This window comes from Sebastes fasciatus, chromosome 20 (genome assembly GCF_043250625.1).
Source record: "Sebastes fasciatus isolate fSebFas1 chromosome 20, fSebFas1.pri, whole genome shotgun sequence".
NCBI classification, from domain to species: domain Eukaryota; kingdom Metazoa; phylum Chordata; class Actinopteri; order Perciformes; family Sebastidae; genus Sebastes; species Sebastes fasciatus.
In genome coordinates, this window is record NC_133814.1 from 7,057,005 (window position 1) to 7,075,618 (window position 18,614).

General features: G+C 39.8%; 1 protein-coding gene and 2 non-coding genes across 10 annotated transcripts in view; 1 reads left to right on the top strand and 2 right to left on the bottom strand.

Annotated features, from left to right (window-relative positions):
- rhbdf1b (rhomboid 5 homolog 1b (Drosophila)) overlaps nt 1-9,986 on the bottom strand; it is a 45,700-nt gene extending 35,714 nt beyond the window's left edge. For 4 of the 8 annotated variants that reach the window (XM_074619531.1, XM_074619527.1, XM_074619529.1 and 1 more), the window contains exon 1: nt 9,682-9,986. The gene's annotated coding sequence lies outside the window, so the exon portion shown is untranslated. Of the gene's footprint in view, nt 1-6,457; nt 6,506-9,681 lie in introns of those variants that run through there. The other 4 variants (XM_074619533.1, XM_074619530.1, XM_074619528.1 and 1 more) reach the window with 3 other exon arrangements.
- A 6,846-nt stretch (nt 9,987-16,832) lies between these two features.
- Nucleotides 16,833-16,926, bottom strand: trnai-uau (transfer RNA isoleucine (anticodon UAU)). The gene is made up of 2 exons: nt 16,889-16,926; nt 16,833-16,868 (listed from the first exon to the last, which is right to left on the bottom strand). It is a non-coding gene; the product is annotated as a tRNA-Ile (tRNA).
- A 716-nt stretch (nt 16,927-17,642) lies between these two features.
- On the top strand, nt 17,643-17,736 carry trnai-uau (transfer RNA isoleucine (anticodon UAU)). Its single transcript has 2 exons — nt 17,643-17,680; nt 17,701-17,736. It is a non-coding gene; the product is annotated as a tRNA-Ile (tRNA).
- Nucleotides 17,737-18,614: the final 878 nt, after the last annotated feature.

An 18,614-nucleotide genomic window follows, 5' to 3' on the forward strand; every position in this document is an offset into this window, starting at 1 on the left:
GATGGAGCAGAGTTTTCTCAGCATAGAGGACGTCTGGTTCCCTTCCGCTAGTCGAGTCTCTTATAAAATAGAAGCTGGTGAAAGAAGTCGCTATAGAGACAGCAGGATGGTGTGATGGAAGATGAGGGACGAAAGAGAGGGAGGAAGGAAGAGAAACAGGATCTCTTCCACTCTTTTTGTTTCTGTGTACACATGTTTTTCCCACCCATTATCTTGCTCAATCAAAACCAGAATGGCCTCAACAAGCATGAAAGATACACCTGTCCTGACACAGCACTAACAGAGGAACATAAAAGAGTAAAGGCAGGTTCATACATGCATGCTACTTTTAACTTCACAGTTGAATAAAACCAATTCTCTCTTATCTCCTGCCCCTTTTCTACAATTAAATATCGAATGGGTAAAAAATGAATATATCAGTTTTAAAATATTTTTATTTTGGTACTTACTTACTTCATGTTCTGGGAATATTTTGCAGCCACAGTTTCACTGGCTGGCTGCTCTGCCAACAACTACAAACTGACCTCCAAAACATCCACAAAGAACATCGAAAAGGCAGAAATCCAAAACACTTTTGTAACAAAACAGGGCAAACTAAACTTATAATCATGAGGTTTATGTAATTGAGGTCAAGCCTTTTTTAAAAACTCTTTATGAGTACTACCATGTCAACAGTAGAGCAACAGTGTCATGTTTGTTGACTACAGGCATCATATCACCCTCAAACTACTGCCACACTCTTAATTCTACAGATGAGGTCAACCACATGTTGACCTCATCTGTAGAATTAAGAACATTGTAACCCCGTGAGTCAGAGGGGAACACCATGCTTTGAAAATCGACTCCGAATTGCGAACTCCTCATTAAAACTTATTTATCCAAAGTTGCCTGAGCACCGTATAGCAAAATCTCCCTCATCAACCCTGTCTTCTACAAATCACATTTATATCTAATTAAAATGGAAGGAGTCTCTGTCTGTATGTCTGTCGAGTTTCTCGACAACGGTTCATCCGATCAACTTCACACTTGGTGGATGTGTTGCTGAAGACCCAAGGAAGTGCAGTGTTGAGTGCAAGAGCTTGAGAAAACTGCAAGTAGCAATATCGGAGACCAACACCAGCTTCGAAGGTTATCAGCCAATTGAATGGCCGTTATCAGCAGTTATCAGCCTCATAGATGTGGGTTAGAATGGGCCTGCTACACCCACTATTAGTAGAAAGCCTTTATCAACTACTCACATGGTCGATCACCGATACAAATACAAGAAGACGATGACGACCTCTAGTGGCCGTAGTAATTATAACAGGAGCAGAGGACGAAGTCAGGTGACGTAGTATAAAGAGCGACAAAAGTTTGTATGGGCTGGAGGCCGGGGCAACGGATGGGTCAAATTTGGAGGTTGTAGCAGGCTCAGTTTTAAAGCTAGAGTGAAGATATTGGTATCATATGAAACTACAAAACCTAAGGAATCCATTGGTACCAACCATGTCATACCAGCTTGTCGGGAAAAAAGGTTAAGTAATGCTCCAAACCTGATTTTGGCAAGGGAAAAACTGGCGTGGTTATTTTCAAAGGGGTCTCTTGACCTCTGACCTCAAGATATGTGAATGAAAATGGGTTCTATGGGTACCCAGACATGCCCACTCTATGACAATCACATGCAGTTTTGGGCAAGTCATAGTCACTGACAGCTGTTGTTGCCTGTTGGGCTTGAGTTTGTTATGCATGTTATGATTTCATAATTTTTTTATACTAAATGCAGTACCTGTGAGGGTTTCTGGACAATATTGGTCATTGTTTTGTGTTGTTAAATGATTTCCAGTAATAAATATATACATACATTTGCATAAAGCAAGCATACTTGTCCACTCCCATGTTGATAAGAGTATTAAATACTTGATAAATCTCCTTTTAAGGTACATTTTGAACAGATTAAAAAAAGTGTGATTAATTTGTGATTAATCAGGATTAACTATGGACAATCATGCGATTAATCACAATTCAATATTTTAATCAATTGACAGCCCTAACATAAATGTAATTTCTAGGAGACAGGTTAGCCATCATACATATTCACACGGTCTAACATTGGTTACTGAGAAGATCCACTGGAAATTTCTCAAGGACACAGTATTGATGAAAGAATGGAAAGCAACTCTCATTTAAGATTTAAACCAGACTACACTGCACACTGGACTTGGCTTTTGCTGGAAGTAACAGGACATCCTCTGATTATCACACATAAGGCTAAAGGTCATGCAACCACTCCTCTTGTCACAATGTGAGTCTAAATGCTGCTCTCTTCGCAAGGTCTCATTATATATTTTATGGGTCCTTGTCTTGTAATGTAAGTCAGTAAACTAAACCAAATTGCCTAAATCCATCACTTTAGAATGAATGGCTGTTTTGATATATATACTATAAAGAGAACTCAATAAATAAACATTAACTGACACAGTAAAGAGCGACATGGAAAGAGAGACAGAGTGAGGAGGTGACAGACAGGATGAGAAACAAAGAGAGCAGCTCAGCTGACCCTCATATGAAGCCGCTTTGTGTGAGCTGCATGGTGACAGGAAGGTCGCCGTCACAATAAGAGTCTACTCAAGTATGGCCTCGCCTGGAGACATGAATAGACCTCCTCAGCAGCCATCCATCCATCCCTCCCACCATCCCTCCTTCCTGCCGTCCCTCAACGCAGCCAGCAAACTCACGCTGAGAGCTCCAATACAACAGCTTCCTCTGTTGGCTGGCCTTGTATGAAAACGTAATGGTAATTGCCCACAGATGCCACATTAGGGTGAGATAGCGGGGGGAGAGAGAATTGGCTCTGAAAAGAATATTTAGAAGGAAAAATGGAGGTCATAATTGTGGTTTTCAAAGAAACAAGAGAGGAGTCATTCTGGATCTTCATGGAGAAGTCTGGAGTCCCTCAGGAGAACTCTGGCCGGGGGACAGCATTGTCATCGAGTGGACATTGAAACTTGGAGGCCAGTATATGCCACAGAATGCGCAGATTAAAATTCCTTTTTGATAGACAGTTTGCTATTCATCCAGACTTTTTACTACAAGTTCAAGAAAAAGATGATGGATTCCTCCAATGGAGAGTCATTTATTTTCCATATCGTTATATAAAATACCATGAAAACATGTTTACATGGTAGTGAAGGATTATCACCGAGTGTGACGATGCGGTTTATTTATGTCAGACTTCAGGCAGTCAGGATCAATTCACTGATGACAATAACAAAATTTGATACATTTTTGTTTTGATGAGAAAAAAAGTATAATCTGTTGCAGAACACACAAATCAAATGGTGCAATTGTTAAAACCAGTGATTAACATTACGTTTCCAACCAGTGGTACTTGTATCCCAGGTGACACTTTTGCAGTTGCCAGGGGCTACATGGAAAGATTGCGGAGTAGAGCAACTTATTTGAAAAAAAAGGAAATGAATGAAAAATCTGCATAATGGGTCAGCTGTAACACCTGAACACTGTTTCAACTGAGAGTGCATGAATATTAACTAGTTAGCAAGCAAGCACAGAAGTCTAAACAGTTATCTTAAAGTAATGGATAAATGGTTGTACGAATGCAACCGATCTGAACACTGACTACGTTTACATGCACACTAATATTCCACTATTATTCCGGATATCACAATATTCCGAAGTTGATATGGGTCATGTCAATAGCATATTCTGAATTAGGCATTAATCTGAATGGAGCATTTTCTGATTAAGACATGTGGGATATGCTGATATTATTCAGGTTTTAGGAGCTTTCTGTGGACATGAATACAGCGGAATATGCGTCTCAATTGGGTTTTTTATGACAGTTTGCGATACATGGCATCTGGCCCGTTTACAGCCAGCTCTGTGCGTTATACACAAACCAACTAGCCGACAGTTTGCAGAGATGCATGCCCAAAAGAAAAGCCCACCTTTCTGGTCGGAAGGAGAAACACACTTACTTTTAAATATTATGAAAGACTTGGATATCAACAGGTTTTTGGATATGCGCCAATATCGCAACGCCGACCTTCTCAAGAAATACAAACAGCCCAATCAGGTGTTAATGTGCGCCATCTCTGCTAACCCATTTCCTGGGGAAATCCTGAAATGGTTCAATATTTTTGCACAGCAGTTAAAAAAGTGGACATGTGCACGTGCATCTGTCGACCATGACCTTTTAAAATGAATGGCCTGCTTTTGGTCCCATCTAGAAGGGGTCTGTGGTGTCTACGCTGTATAGACATGAGTTGTAACAGTAGAATATTTAATAGTTTTCATAAAATATCTCCAGCACCAGCTGACATATTCAGAAGCAGTGTTTCTCAGTTTGTATTTAAAAGATTCGTAAGATGGACGTTACAAAGCTACTGAAAGACAGTACATCTTCCTGTTATTCATCATTGCTATCATAACCTTAATTCAATCCACTCATGATCTCTGTGACCCATCTGTGCATAATACTGAACAGCCACTGATCCTTCAGTCAGTTTAACCCTCGACAATCTGTTTGATGTACTATTTCGGTCTCCATCTCGAGGCTAGAAAAGGAAAATGAAACCAACAACAACTTTCAACACATAGAACGGATTAAAATAATGCTGGGTGTTGAAAAGAGGATTAGTTTAACTGTAAATGTAAAGTTCTGTCACAGAAAGTAACACAAATCCTCCCTGTTATCCCTGAAATACGGTGATTTATTGTTTGGTTCTCCATTTATTTTGTTCCGTAAAGTAAAAATAGAAAGGATGAACTTGCTTTGTATTCAATTCTATCATCTGTGTAACTGATTTGCATGAGTGCTCTGGCAGCACAGGTGTATCTGTCATGCTGATAAGGCCAATCTGGTTTTGATTCAGAGCGATAATGTGAGGGGAAATGAAAAGGAAAAAAAACAGTGAGCATGAGACACTGACAGACAAAAGTGAAAGAGAAATGATAAGAGAGAGACAGAGTTTGAGAAAGCTGACATGTGATCACACAGAAAACCTTCAGCTTTATTCTGATCATATCAATGCCAGAGAGACAAAATCAAGATTAACATGTGATTCTTACCAGCATCTGTCATCTATGACAGCTGACAGCCCTTCCTTTACACTTCACATCTGAAGGCAGCAGGTATCTGCTCCGTCTGTGTTCTCTAATTGCAGTGCTGATGTCACTGTCAAACCGCAATTACGCAAGGCAGATCTGCTGGCTGCATTTCGTGCAACCACCAGCACCAGATGGTTGCAAAATAACCACAGACACCTCCGTGCTTACGTGCAAAACCTGTCGGGGTTTAAATTATTCAGTATCGTTTCTGCTGCAGTTATAAACCAACATGCATGTTGGAGACTGATGAACTGGAAACAGTTCACAAGGTCCCACGATAACAGTGAACGCAGCATACACTCCCGTACGGGTGAACTGGGGACTCAGTTGTCTGTTGTGCTCATACACTGCAGCTGGCGCACCGCTGCATGCGAGGCACAAATCTTGTCGGTTATCGGTTAAGACATTTTTTCAAAATTAGCATCCCTAAAGAGGCCACATTTCAAAATGTCATCTGTCAAGCAAAATGCCAAAAGTTTGCTGGTTTCCACTAACAAAATCAGAAACAGTTTTATTACAGCTTTGCACATACAAGGAATTTGTCTTGGTGCTTTGGTGCATAATGATAAATACAGTGTGAAGTAAAGAGGCTAATGATAATGGGGAAAAAAAGGTAAATGTGAAGATTTGCCGGTTTTATATTTTTGTAAACTGAATATCTTTGAGTTTTGGACTGTTGGTCAGACAAAACAAGCACTTTAGAGGTGTTCCCTTGGATCCGCAAAGTTGTGATGGGCATTTTTCACTATTTTTCGACATCTAACATCATTATACTTGCTTAACACACAGCAAGAAAAACATGAACATGAATGCACATAACATGACCAAAATGGTGCTTTGGATATGGGTTATAAGTGGAAAGAAATTAGATATAAGCAGCAGTTTAAAGTTGAGTAAGATGTTGAGAGAACAGAGTGTCTCCTTGCACAACCTGACAGTTCACAACATGCTGTTGTTTCCTGCTTTCGTCAAAAAATTCTGTTCAAATTTCTTGACAGGCACATCTTACAGGTACTTCTGCAGTGACAAGTAATGACATAAAACACAAGCAGGAAAGATAAACAGAACAGCTTGTAGGCCCTGGAGAAGATCCACTCATGGGCAAACTGCCATGAAAAATGCATTGTGAAAATGCTGGAGGGCTCCTGGAAAACCAAACTAGTTTTCCGCCCCGATGCACCCGGCGGAGAGCTCCCTATAAACATGAAGGTGCATTTCACTTCTCAAAGCGGCGGCCCAGAAATAAACCTGCTATTGTCACTGCTGCTTTTCTATACGACCTGTTCAAACACGCTTTAACACCGCACACTCAGTGCGCCAGAGGAAAGAGATAAAGAGATCAAAAACACACCTGCGAAATGCCACCGTGCTCACAGACACCGAACACACTCACATTTACATATACAGAGTGACGATTCATAAGATGACACGTCTTGCAGGATGCTGTCGGCTTCCCGTTCAGAGCTGCGTGTGTGTGTTACTTTTGTCTTCAGACCATGAGAAGCACTTCCAGTTGTAATTTGAAAGTGTCAAAGTCAGGACATGTTTTATTGCAAAGCGGTTTACAGTTAAAATGATCAAGATTAGTTTTAGGTTCAGCTAAGGACGGTTAAAGGACCATTTCAAACTTTAGTGTGATTTGGGTTTTCACTCTTTTTTAAAACAATTATCTATATCTTTAAAGTTAATTTGGACTAAATGACTCATTGATTTAATGCCACAGAAGCTATTTAGATAATCAATTACTCTTTTAAGTCATTATTCATGCAAAAAAATACCAAACATGACCTAGTTACAGTTCTCAAATGAGAGCATTTATGTCTTTTCCCTGTTTTTACTTGATAGTAAACTGAATATCTTTGGATTCGTAGGTCAGACAAAACAAGACATTTGAAAATGTCACCTTGGGCTTCAGGAAGTTCTAACATGCATTTTTCACTAGTTTAATTACCTAAAATTTAGGGATGCACCGATCCAACTTTTTCAGTCCCGAAACTGATACCTGGGCTTTGGGTATCGGCCGTTACCGAGTACCGATCCAATACCAACTGTATGCTTCACTGTGTGTAAGTGTCTCGGATCATTATTTTATGTGTATGGCAACATCTGGCTTGACTTAAACGTTGCTTTACTGACTTTGTAAAATAAAATTTAGGAAATAAATACATAGATTATAGATTATTTATTATTAAAATATTAAATGTTACACCAGCAACTAGGAATGTCACGATACCAGAAATTTTGTAGTCAATTCCAATACCAATGAAATTTCACGATTTTCGATACCAATTTGATACCATGGTAAAAAACAAAACAATCAACACTTAGAGGTAGTGTTAGGAAGTTTAACAGGTCATAATTCCCTCTGTATTATCTATTTTATGTTGCTGTGAAAACATCTCCTTCAAAACAACTGGATTTATTAAAGTTTCTCATTTTACACGATTACAGTACATTTGAACACATCATGATAAGGTTATAATTTACTTTCACCCAATACTCTTGCTTGAACACATCATATTAAAACTCAATGCAAACAGTAGCTAGCAACTACTGTAGCTCTCATCCTGCTGATTTCGACACAGATTCGTTGCTCACAGTGTAGTGTTATCAGGGAAAAAACAGGGTGAATTCCCTGGACGCGTCGATAGTGAGTTAACTGTGAACTTTTGGATTTTAGACGGCGTTAGTCTCGAGCCTTGGCGGTACCTACGGTACTGTAGAAAAACGAGTACCGTCACGTTTTTAGAATTTTTATATCCCTACCAACAACTTTATAAAAAATCTTGAAAATTTAAAGTTTAAATCTTTTTAATGCAACAAGAAATTAAACAGGAATTAAAATTCCAGCAGTATATATTATATAAACATCTAGAATATAATGTATATAGCATAAACATTGAATTAAATAGATCACCAACACCCGATCCAGCTATTTCAGTCAGTATCGGCCCGATATCCAATATCGGTATCAGTGCATCCCTACTAAAACTTAATTGATTAATCAAGAATATCAGCAGCAGGTTAATCAATAACGAAAATAATCAGTCAGCTGCAGCATTAATTGCAACACCTTTTACATGCAAGTGCCAAAATGACTGGTAGTCACTTTCAGTCCAATATGGCGGAAGCGTAGCTTTGCTGCTGGGCGCTGATGTTGCAATGGAATGAACAATTGACTTTCACTTCTTGGCAATATACGTTCTTTGGTACTGTTTCGCAAATATGCATCAGAATGCTATAAAATTTTGCAGAAAATATGATTCCAGTGTTCAACGTTTAACATAAATGTGCAAATTCAGGTTGACTGAAAGAGTTTCCCTCCAAAATAAAACAGTCAATCAACAACTAACGTTCTCTGTGTAGGTACATTAGTTACATCCCATTCAGATCCCATTCAATGAGACAACAAGATGCTTCTACCAGCTACAGTCAGTGTGAAATGAAACAGAAAGGAATGCCAGATTTAGTCAAATTATTGCTTCTTTTCTGGAAGTAACTTTTATTCATTTTGGAGCAACAAAAATCCCATACTGAGATAAAAGCACTGGAAAAGAATCTACTGTACAGTCTCTGAAAAGGTCAAGTCTGGTCATGCGTAGAAGAATAGAGTCTGGAGAGGGTCCCTACAGAGTCGAGTCTCCACGTATACAACTGCAGGTCACAGGTTCAAACCCTGGCCACTAATCCTGTTTCCCTACAACCGGCTGCTCCAGGTGTGTGTGTGCTGCATGGGTTAAGCGTGTGTGTGTGTGTGTGTGTGTGTGTGTGTGTGTGTGTGTGTGTGTGTGCGCGCGCTCCTGCCATCTGGCCCAAAAGTCTGCTTCCTACCATCTTTCCAAACAGGAAGCCAAAAACAAATCCTTGATGACACAGGTCAGTAGTTTAATTGTCTCGGTGGGATTTCTGAGCAAGGGCAGCAACCGAAACTGCCCCCTCTTTTATCTCAAAATCGACTCATCTCTCTTATAAGCTGCGTGGGTGTGTGTGTGCAGCATGTACTGTACAAGCATGCTTGATTTACTACGGCATTTTACAGTATGATATATAAAGGGGATTTTTGCCTGTGGGTTACATTGTATTAAATGCCTTATTCTCTCTCATACACACCTCATTGATGAAGCTCCCCATTCCTTGGCCTGCAGCCATAATAGAGCAAGGCATCAATAAAACAAGGTGAATCATGGGAAGGAGAATAAATCTACCCCTGGCTATAAGACCCTATGCTCACACACACACACACCTGTTTTTCTCACTTCGAACAGTTATATTTGGCACCAGAGGCTTCACAATAATGTGAAAGGCTATAGGGAGCCAGTCCACATGTGTAGCCTGCAACTCTCCCTGTGAGAACACGTCATGCACTGACTGACACCCATGGGTCCCCCTCTGTGAGAGCCTCGGGAGACCCCACCCAGAGCGCCCTGCATGCTGCTGCAGCGCCGGTAAAAAAAAGCCTGCATACCTGCACTGAAGGAGAGGCTCGGTGCTGCTCTTAGAGCGAGGTGAACACAGACTGACAGCCGGTGTGAGAAGCGACAAGGCTCGGGTGTGATACATAGTTTCCTGGCTTACCTTCCAACCGAGTCCCGGTTCCTTCCTGCAGCCCAGCACAGCCAGCACCGACGGCTCCTGCACCGGTGAGATGCTAACGCCGGGCGGTCACTTCATAAGTTCTCCCCGCTGCTGCTGCACATGACACGGGCAGGAGGAAGAGTAGTTCTCAAGCAGCGACCTCCAGATATTAGCGAGGGCGGTGTTCATAAAAATGTAAAAATATCTGCTCAATATTGTGTATGAAGCTCTCCTCCGCAGGGTTTCGGTGTGACTGTGGTGGTAGTCTCTCCCGGTCCGCCCACGCTGCTGCTGCTGCTGCTGCTGTCACCGCCGCTGGATGACAGGACACCGACCGGCTGCCTGCTGGTGTTGGAGCGCCTCTACCTCACAGGGCCCCCTACTGGTGATGCCGAGTAACTGCAGGTGCAACCTGTTTAAAAATCTTCAGGCTTGTTGTAATTACAAGGTTTTACATCATTATTATTATCAAAGACATCACATCACATCATTTTGATTTTGATTTTTTTTTATTAAATACACCTTTATTAAATAATAAAAGCCAAAACAAATTGGATGCTGTAGTTGCTCTTATATAAACATAATAAAAATGTAAGAAATTAATCTCTATTATTTTTTTATTATTATTATTACTATTATTATCTATTTTTTTTATATGTAAATATTGTATGTGTTCTATTATTTCATGTGTCTAGTGTGTTTCTAATTTTGGTGTCATTACTGCCTTAAGTCTTATCACATTTAATGTTATATTGGTTACTTCCTTTATTGTCGGGGGTGGGAGGGAAAAATGGATGAAAATTAGAAGACTACTTATTTGCTCTGTAATTTATATGCCTTGCAATGTTCTTCCAATGAAAAAAAAAATCTAAGGAATAAAGGAGTATGTATAATGTAAATTATGTACATAATGCTACAATATATAACACAATATATGCGGGGAAATATGTAAATATAAGCTTTTATTGTCACAAGGTACATTGTACACACTGCACAGCACACAGTGAAATTTACTTTCTGCATTTAACCCATCGTAGTATTAGCAGTGGGCGGCCCGGGAAGCAATTTCGGGGTCCAGTGACTTGCTCAAGGGCCCCCCAGCAGTGCCCAGGAGGTGAACTGGCGCCTCTCCAGCCACCAATCCACAGTCTGTACTTGGTCCACGCGAGTATCTCACGTCTCCGGCAATCACTCTCTGACTCTGTGGCAGAAACCCTCATCCACGCTTTCGTCACCTCCCGTTTGGACTACTGCAATGGAGTTCTGTCCGGGGTTCCCAGCAAAGCCCTGGACAGGCTCCAGTATGTGCAAAACTCGGCTGCCAGGGTTCTCACCCGCACCAAGCCCTGGCAGCACATCACCCCCACCCTCATCCACCTCCACTGGCTCCCGGTCAAGTCCCGCATCACCTACAAAATCCTCCTCCTCACCTACAAATCCCTCAACGCCCTGGCTCCTCAGTACCTATCTGACCTCCTCCACCCTTACACACAGCCCCGGAACCTTAGATCCTCAGGCACGGGTCAGCTCTCCATCCCTCACACAAGACTGCGAACTTTTGGGGACAGAGCCTTCAGTGTGACAGCCCCCACCCTCTGGAACTCTCTCCCCATAGAGCTCCGCAACGCACCATCTCTGGACACCTTCAAAAGACTCCTCAAAACCCACCTCTTCACCAAGGCCTATGGCCTCTAGCTTCTGTTACATTTGTTGTGTTTATTTATGTCTTTGTTAAGCGTCCTTGGGTTTCATGAAAGGCGCTATATAAATCCAAGCTATTATTATTATTATTATTATTACTTGAAGTGGTGACCCCCCTATAAGTACATAATAAAGATACGAAATAAGAATATAAGAAATATTTGCATTAAATCATACAATATATAACATATAAAGTAAGTAAAAAAAAGTAAAAAAAATGCTGAGACTATGCCTATGCCAATTAAACAGTTTACACTGTATAATGTTGGTGTTTTTTGTTTCTTTACTTTTTCATTGACTTATTAACGTTTGAGTATTTTTGAATATCAGCTCATAACTAAATTTTTTTTAAAATAGTCCTAAAACAAGACACAAATATTATGAATTTTTTTTTCTTTTACCCTTTGGTTTTGTAAGCCTTCTCCTGTCAGGGTGTCAGGATGACTTCCAATCCAAACCTTTAAATATTACTCACTTTTTCTCGTGACCGAAATTTGAGTTTTAAACCTGCAGTAGGCAGTATATTTTTGGCATCATTGGGCAAAAAATCCATAAACTAGGCATTTCTCACCTCAAATGTTTTCAGAAACATCTTGTAGTGCACTGTTTAGCTGTAAAATGAGAAAGCTGCTCAGAGACGGCAAACTCCAGCTCGGCTCTGATTGGTTGTTTTCCTCCGGTCTGTGAAATCCTGCAGATGCCATTAGGAGCGCCGGACGACACCGGAGGACACAGAGGCACATGATTTCTTTCAGATTACCTTTCTTTCTTTTCTGCACTACTGTCACGATATAGTGATTGTTTTATAAAAATATTTTTTAAATAATATTTGCTCCAATCTGCCTACTCCAGCTTTAAAGAATCGCCTTCAACACTGTAGATAGTGTATTTTATATTGAGGCCTAAGTCAAAGCTGAATCCAAGCTCAACATGTTTTAGATATCCTTGAAAGATGTCTCAGGAATGATAATCTTAAACTGTCCAAACTGTCTTGCATTAAGAAAGACTTTGTGGACATGAAGAGCCAGACACAGATGTCCGGGTCACCTGGTGCTCATTTATTCCCCACATTCCTTTATTCCCAGTCTGTCACGGGGCTAACGCACAGATAAAATATGCTCACAATAAGTTAAATTTAATAAGAAATATGCATATATTTTGCTGTTTTTGCATGTTTGCTCTGCATGACAACATCCTAGTAATACTGAACAGATGAGTACGGTTTCACAGTTTATAAAACCTAACCATGGAGGCCCACATTTAAGAGAGCAACATGCTGTAAATATCCTGCTCTGAAGGACTCCTCCAAGTGCATGAAGACGACATTGTGCACTGATACATAGTAGTGTCACTTTGTCCCTTTGGAAATGCTGCACATGACCTTCCATTCCAGTCAAAACAGTTTCCCCTGCAGGTTCGGTGTTCTGTTCCTTCAACCTCCTGGATCTTCTTACCCTCCACCTCACCCACCATACAGCCAACAACAACCTTTGATGGCTTCGTCTCTGACAACCATCTCTCATCACTGCGGCTCACCACAACGTTCAGTCAATGCAACAATGTGGTCGTCAGATGTGAAAGGAATACAGCACACACAGGATACAGCTCAGCACAAAGGATCATATCTGTGGTTATTATGGATTGTGCTCTATACAAATGTGGGCCAGGTGTTTCTGGGTGTGGTGGAGAGGAATTGTCACTTTTGGTGTGTCGGTGAATAACTGAAAAAAATAAAGGCGGTAATTCACGCCTTATGGCAATAGCTCGGGGCTTTCAGTTCATTTGTTCACAAGTGTTTTTATGCAATGTGTGAACATATATATATCACTGCCTATTAAATACATTTTGCTCTTTTTATCCTAAATTTTCAAGTGAACATCTATCCCGCATTGTTTTACAGTGAACTCTGACATCCTAGCAGGTTTGTTCAGTGTGTAGTCACATTGACTTCCACTCTAAGAAAAAAAGAAAGACTGTCACTGAGGTTTAGTCATGTGACACTATCTGTTTCTCTGTTAAAGACATTTCTTAAAGATTTTTCTTTTAAAAACAAATACTAAGCATCTGGTTTGGTGCACTGGCAGTGAAACAGATGTGTGTGTGTGTGTGCGCACATGCAAAAAAGATACTGCTTGTTGTTCTGTTCTCTGCAGGCAACAAGGGGCATCATTAAAGATCTTGTTGCTTTTAGATGGTTGAACTTAAAAGCAATGGAGCACTACAGACTCATAACTGTCTTATTAACATACAAAATGCAAAAATGTGCATGTATATACTGTAATAGGGAAAGAGCAAGCTTGGGAAACTGGAGTCTTACTGGGAGATTTTCACTAACAGCATCATGGGAGTGTTGCTGTTGATCTCATCTTCTTCAGCGATGTTAGGGACTGTATACAAATGAGGAAAAACTGTCATGGCCATTTTCAAAGAGGTCCCTTGACCTCTGACCTCTGACCTCAAGATATGTGAATGGAAATGGGTTCTATGGGTACACACAGGTCTCCCCTTTACAGACATGCCCATTTTATGATAATCACATGCAGTTTTGGGCAAGTCATAGTCATGTCAGCACACTGACACACTGACAGCTGTTGTTGTTTGTTGGGCTTGAGTTTGCCATGTTATGATTTGAGCATGTTTTTTATGCTAAATGCAGTACCTGTGAGGGTTTCTGGACAATATTTCTCACTGTTTTGTGTTGTTAATTGATTTCCAATTATAAATATATACATACATTTGCATAAAGCAGCATATTTGTCCACTCCCATGTTGATAAGAGTATTAAATACTTGACAAATCTCCCTTTAAGGTGCATTTTGAACAGATAAAAAATGTGCGATTAATCGTGATTAACTATGGACAATCATGCGATTAATTGCGATACTTGATTCTGATTGGTCAATCGCAGCGTTCTACGGTCTGTAATTTCTGTATAACAGACCGTTGCTATGTATAACAGACCGTTGCTATGGGCGCAGCTCTGATGTCGGACTCTGGTGGTGCAGCATCGCCCTGTCAGGGATTCTTTCACAACAATGACCGGCTCGCTGTACATTATCCCTTACATAAATATTTTTATCGATTGACAGCCCCAGAAAGAAAATACAATTTAAAAGTCAAACATAAAATTTCGAAGTTATCGAATGTTATCAGCCAATTAAATGGCCGCTATCAGTTGTCATCGATTCTGCCCCCCTCCCTTCCCCAATAATTTTCATACAGTCACTTACTGTTGAGCCCATCACACTATGACTTTGAAATATAGATGGTGTCAGCTACATCACTTACATTTATCTCAACCATCATAAGGAAGTGGTCACAAGAAGAATCAGAAACTGGGGCGTCTATAAAAAGCAACAGTCAAACAGCAGCAGAGCAGAGCAGTATAAATATGAGTCTTTTTTTAGATTCCTACTTTCGACAGTCTTGAGTTTGCTGCTTATGTGCAGCTCGTGTCATTATGAGACCAAGAGAAGATAGTTTCAGTTTTAGTTTTAGTTTGCTGTATGTGTCATGTTGTTTAAAAAAAGAAGTGTAAAACATGTTTTTCTAATTTTAAGCATTTCTAAAGAATCAAATTTGACATAAAGACACAAAAAGTTGTTTCAATTTTAAATCACAAAGTTAAAGTCTGAGTATTTATACATGTGAGCTGCCAATAAAGACAGGAGGAAAGAAACTTTTTCTTTAGAGGTTTGGTGCATTTTTGTTTTAATTTCAGATTATTTTGTGTCCGCTGTACTCTCAGTATATATAGCATGCACACAACTATCTGCCTCCATGCAGCCTGAAGGCCTGTTTCTAAATACTATTAACACTCTTTGTTGTATTGCGCACTGAGTGAGAGTCACATTACGTGCAGGACATACAGAGAACTGCTTTCCTTTTGTAAAAACTGATTACAATGCGCAGCTGCAGGAAACAAGCTTTAAGGATAATTAGCTGGGGCAGGAAACAGGAGAGACTTAAAAAGGTTTCATTAAAATGAGGAATTAATTTGCCTTTTCAACCTGCTGTCTTTGATTTCTACTGTATTCTTTTCCCCTTAAAAGCTGGTTTAGGTTGTGGAGCAGAGGATTTAGCACAATGGAAATTCAGGAACTAATGTAGTCCGTTAAAAGGAGCACCATACTATACTCTTTTTGCATGTTGAAGCTAATTTTCAGCAAATCATACACACCATTTAACAGAACAAACTTTAGTGTTTTAAAATAGTTGCCACATGATGGCAATGGGAATTTTGGGGGAAGTAAATGATCACTGTGATGGATCCAAACTGTCACATCAATAAATTAAATTAAATTAATATTCAATTCAAAACATACCATTTCTTTTGAAATTTTTTACATCAGAAAACTATCTATTACAGAACCTGTTTATTCAGAAAAAACACTGTGGTATTAGAATAAACAGTATACTTTCTACCTCATAGCTCCACCTTGTGGAGAAATAAAGGAATTATAATTAAGAAAATCATATTTTACAGGTTTTAAATGTGATAAATGAATATGGCTGTTTCTTGTGGCGTGATGCCAGTCTGCTCATATAAAGAAAGAACTTTTAGAAAACAATGACTTCTTCATGAAGACCTATCTGCTGCTTTGGACATGTGGAGACCAGCAGTTTACACCTGGATGCCAGCAGGTGTTGCTGTTGCTGTTTCTGTGACTAAAGCAGGTGTTGCTGTGATGATAGCAGGAGGTGCCATCAGTTCCTCAACAGTCATGGTCGCTGTGTTACTGGTTTGCTTTTCTGGCCAGTTACTGGTGGATGTTCTTGTTTGTGCTGAGACAACAATTATAAAAGCATTAGCCAGTATGGAGAGAGAATAGGATGTCCTGTTTGGTATTTTATACATATCTCTTCATGAATTACTACTACTATTTTGAATTATGAATTACTAGTAATGGTCATCAGGTTGTATGTGTTGTCAGTTCACCTCACCTGCTGCAGGTTAAACTTCTTTGCTCCAAGTGAGGCTCGAACTCACAACCTCGGCATAACGCCGCAAGTTACTGTCTTAGATGTACTGCGCGCTGACCGATTGCGCCACTGGAGCTCATCAGTAGAGTCTCACTATCCTGATTAACTCCACACAATGAATCCAGTCTCACTGGCCAATCATTGATTAACACGACAGAAGCATCATGCGTTTGAGCTACTGCAGGTTAAACTTGTATCTTGTCAGACTTCCAACTGAAAATCAAAATACCTTCAAATAGAAGTCAACACATGCAGCAGGAACATGTTGTGTTTTTGTTGTCAAATGATCAAATCACTGTAAGTAATGGGATTCCGCACCACATGTGATAACCGCATGATCCGAGTGAGCTGTTGATCGCAGCTTTTGTCAACCACATGCACACTTTTTCTTTAGTTAAGGCAGCTGACGCCAGTGATCAGTGTCTTTAGACGAAGACTTTACCTCAACCACCAGGTTAAAACTTCACTGCTCCAGGTGAGGCTCGAACTCACAACCTCGGCATCACTCTGCAGGTTACTGTCTTATAAGTACCGCGCGCTGACCGATTGCGCCACTGGAGCTTGTATGCCATAATGTTCAATTCCTGACAAAATTAGACTATTTACTTTGGGGGTTTGAGTAAATTGAATGATTAAACTACTCTAACAACAAAGACTAACTACTATAGGTATTGGCCTTCATGCAGCAACTGCCTAGATTAAAGGTTCTCTATTCAATATCCAGCATTAATATAGCAGCAAGCAACTATTTGCAATGTAAAGATATAGAGGATTAATGTCTACCTGAGCAGAGAATGAAGTCGCTCTCCCTCTGTGTTGTAATCCGAGCTTCTCCTCACTTTATAGATGGTAAATGCTATTAGTGCATGTTAGTGCATGTGCGCGTGCCCCACTGGCTAGCTCACGGCCATCGTTCTGCACTGCTCTCATACAATTCAATTCAATTTATTTTTACATAGCGTCAAATCATAACAGAAGTTATCTCAAGATGCTTATCATATATAGTAGGTCTAGACTATACTCTATAATTTAGAGACCCAGCGAGAGATGCCCCATGAGCATGCATTGTTATGCGACAATGGCAAGAAAAACTTTGAGCAGAACCCAGCTCTGGGTGGGCGGCCATCTGCCTCGACCGGCTAGTCATACAGCGGTTACAGTTGAGGAAGCGTAGCACCCATCCTCCGATGATGCTTTTATCATGTTAATCAATGGTTGCCCAGTGAGACTGGATTCATTGTGTGGTCTTAATCAAGATAGTGAGGGTACACTGATAAGCTCCAGTGGCGCAATCGGTCAGCGCGCGGTACTTATAAGACAGTAACCTGCAGAGTGATGCCGAGGTTGTGAGTTCGAGCCTCACCTGGAGCAGACAAGTTTTACCTGCAGCAGGTGAGGTGAACTGACACCACACCCAACCTAATGTAATGATCATTACTCTGACAGATCTGTCTGTAGTAATTCAATGAAAAGATATTCAGGCCTTCATGTGTGACCACAGATCAGCATCTCTGATGTCAAAGTTTAATCATGTTATGTGACATAATAGATTACAATAAAATATTGATTCTGGCTTTTTTAAAGAAAACAAATCAAGTTAAAGTACTGGTGAACAATGTTTTTTACTCTTACCAGCATACCCCATTAGAAGCAAAAGCATGACTGTGCATTTTTTTTTAACCGTACATGAGGACATGAGATCCTCTTTTTATGCTGAGTCATCCCTCATCACTACAGTGGGTAACAGCTGACACCGAAGGCCTGGCATTGCTTCAAATGAATAAAAACTAAATTAAAAAAAGATATTTCTAAGGATAATACACTGCATTTGCTGTGGATGTGTACTAGATTAAGACTAGATTTGTATTTGTTTAACTTTAAAAAATGATATATATATATACATATATATATATATACAATTTAGTTTATATTTTTTATTATTTTTATTTATTTGTTTTTATTATTTAAATTTCTGTTTATTTATCTTTTATTTTATAGTTTGTGATATATTATAAAAAATTATAAAGTCATTGTATATATGATATGTAACACGGGGAACATCAAAAATGACACCTGGGTCTCAATGGGTCTTCTGTGGCTAAATGAAGGTTAAATTAAAAAGAAAAAGATGTTGCATGTTTTTAAATAGTCTACTACATTATAAAAGTGACCATAACTCACAAGATCAACCTGTAATATCCCTATTACTAATGTAATCATTATGTAATCATTGTGATTATCAATAACTG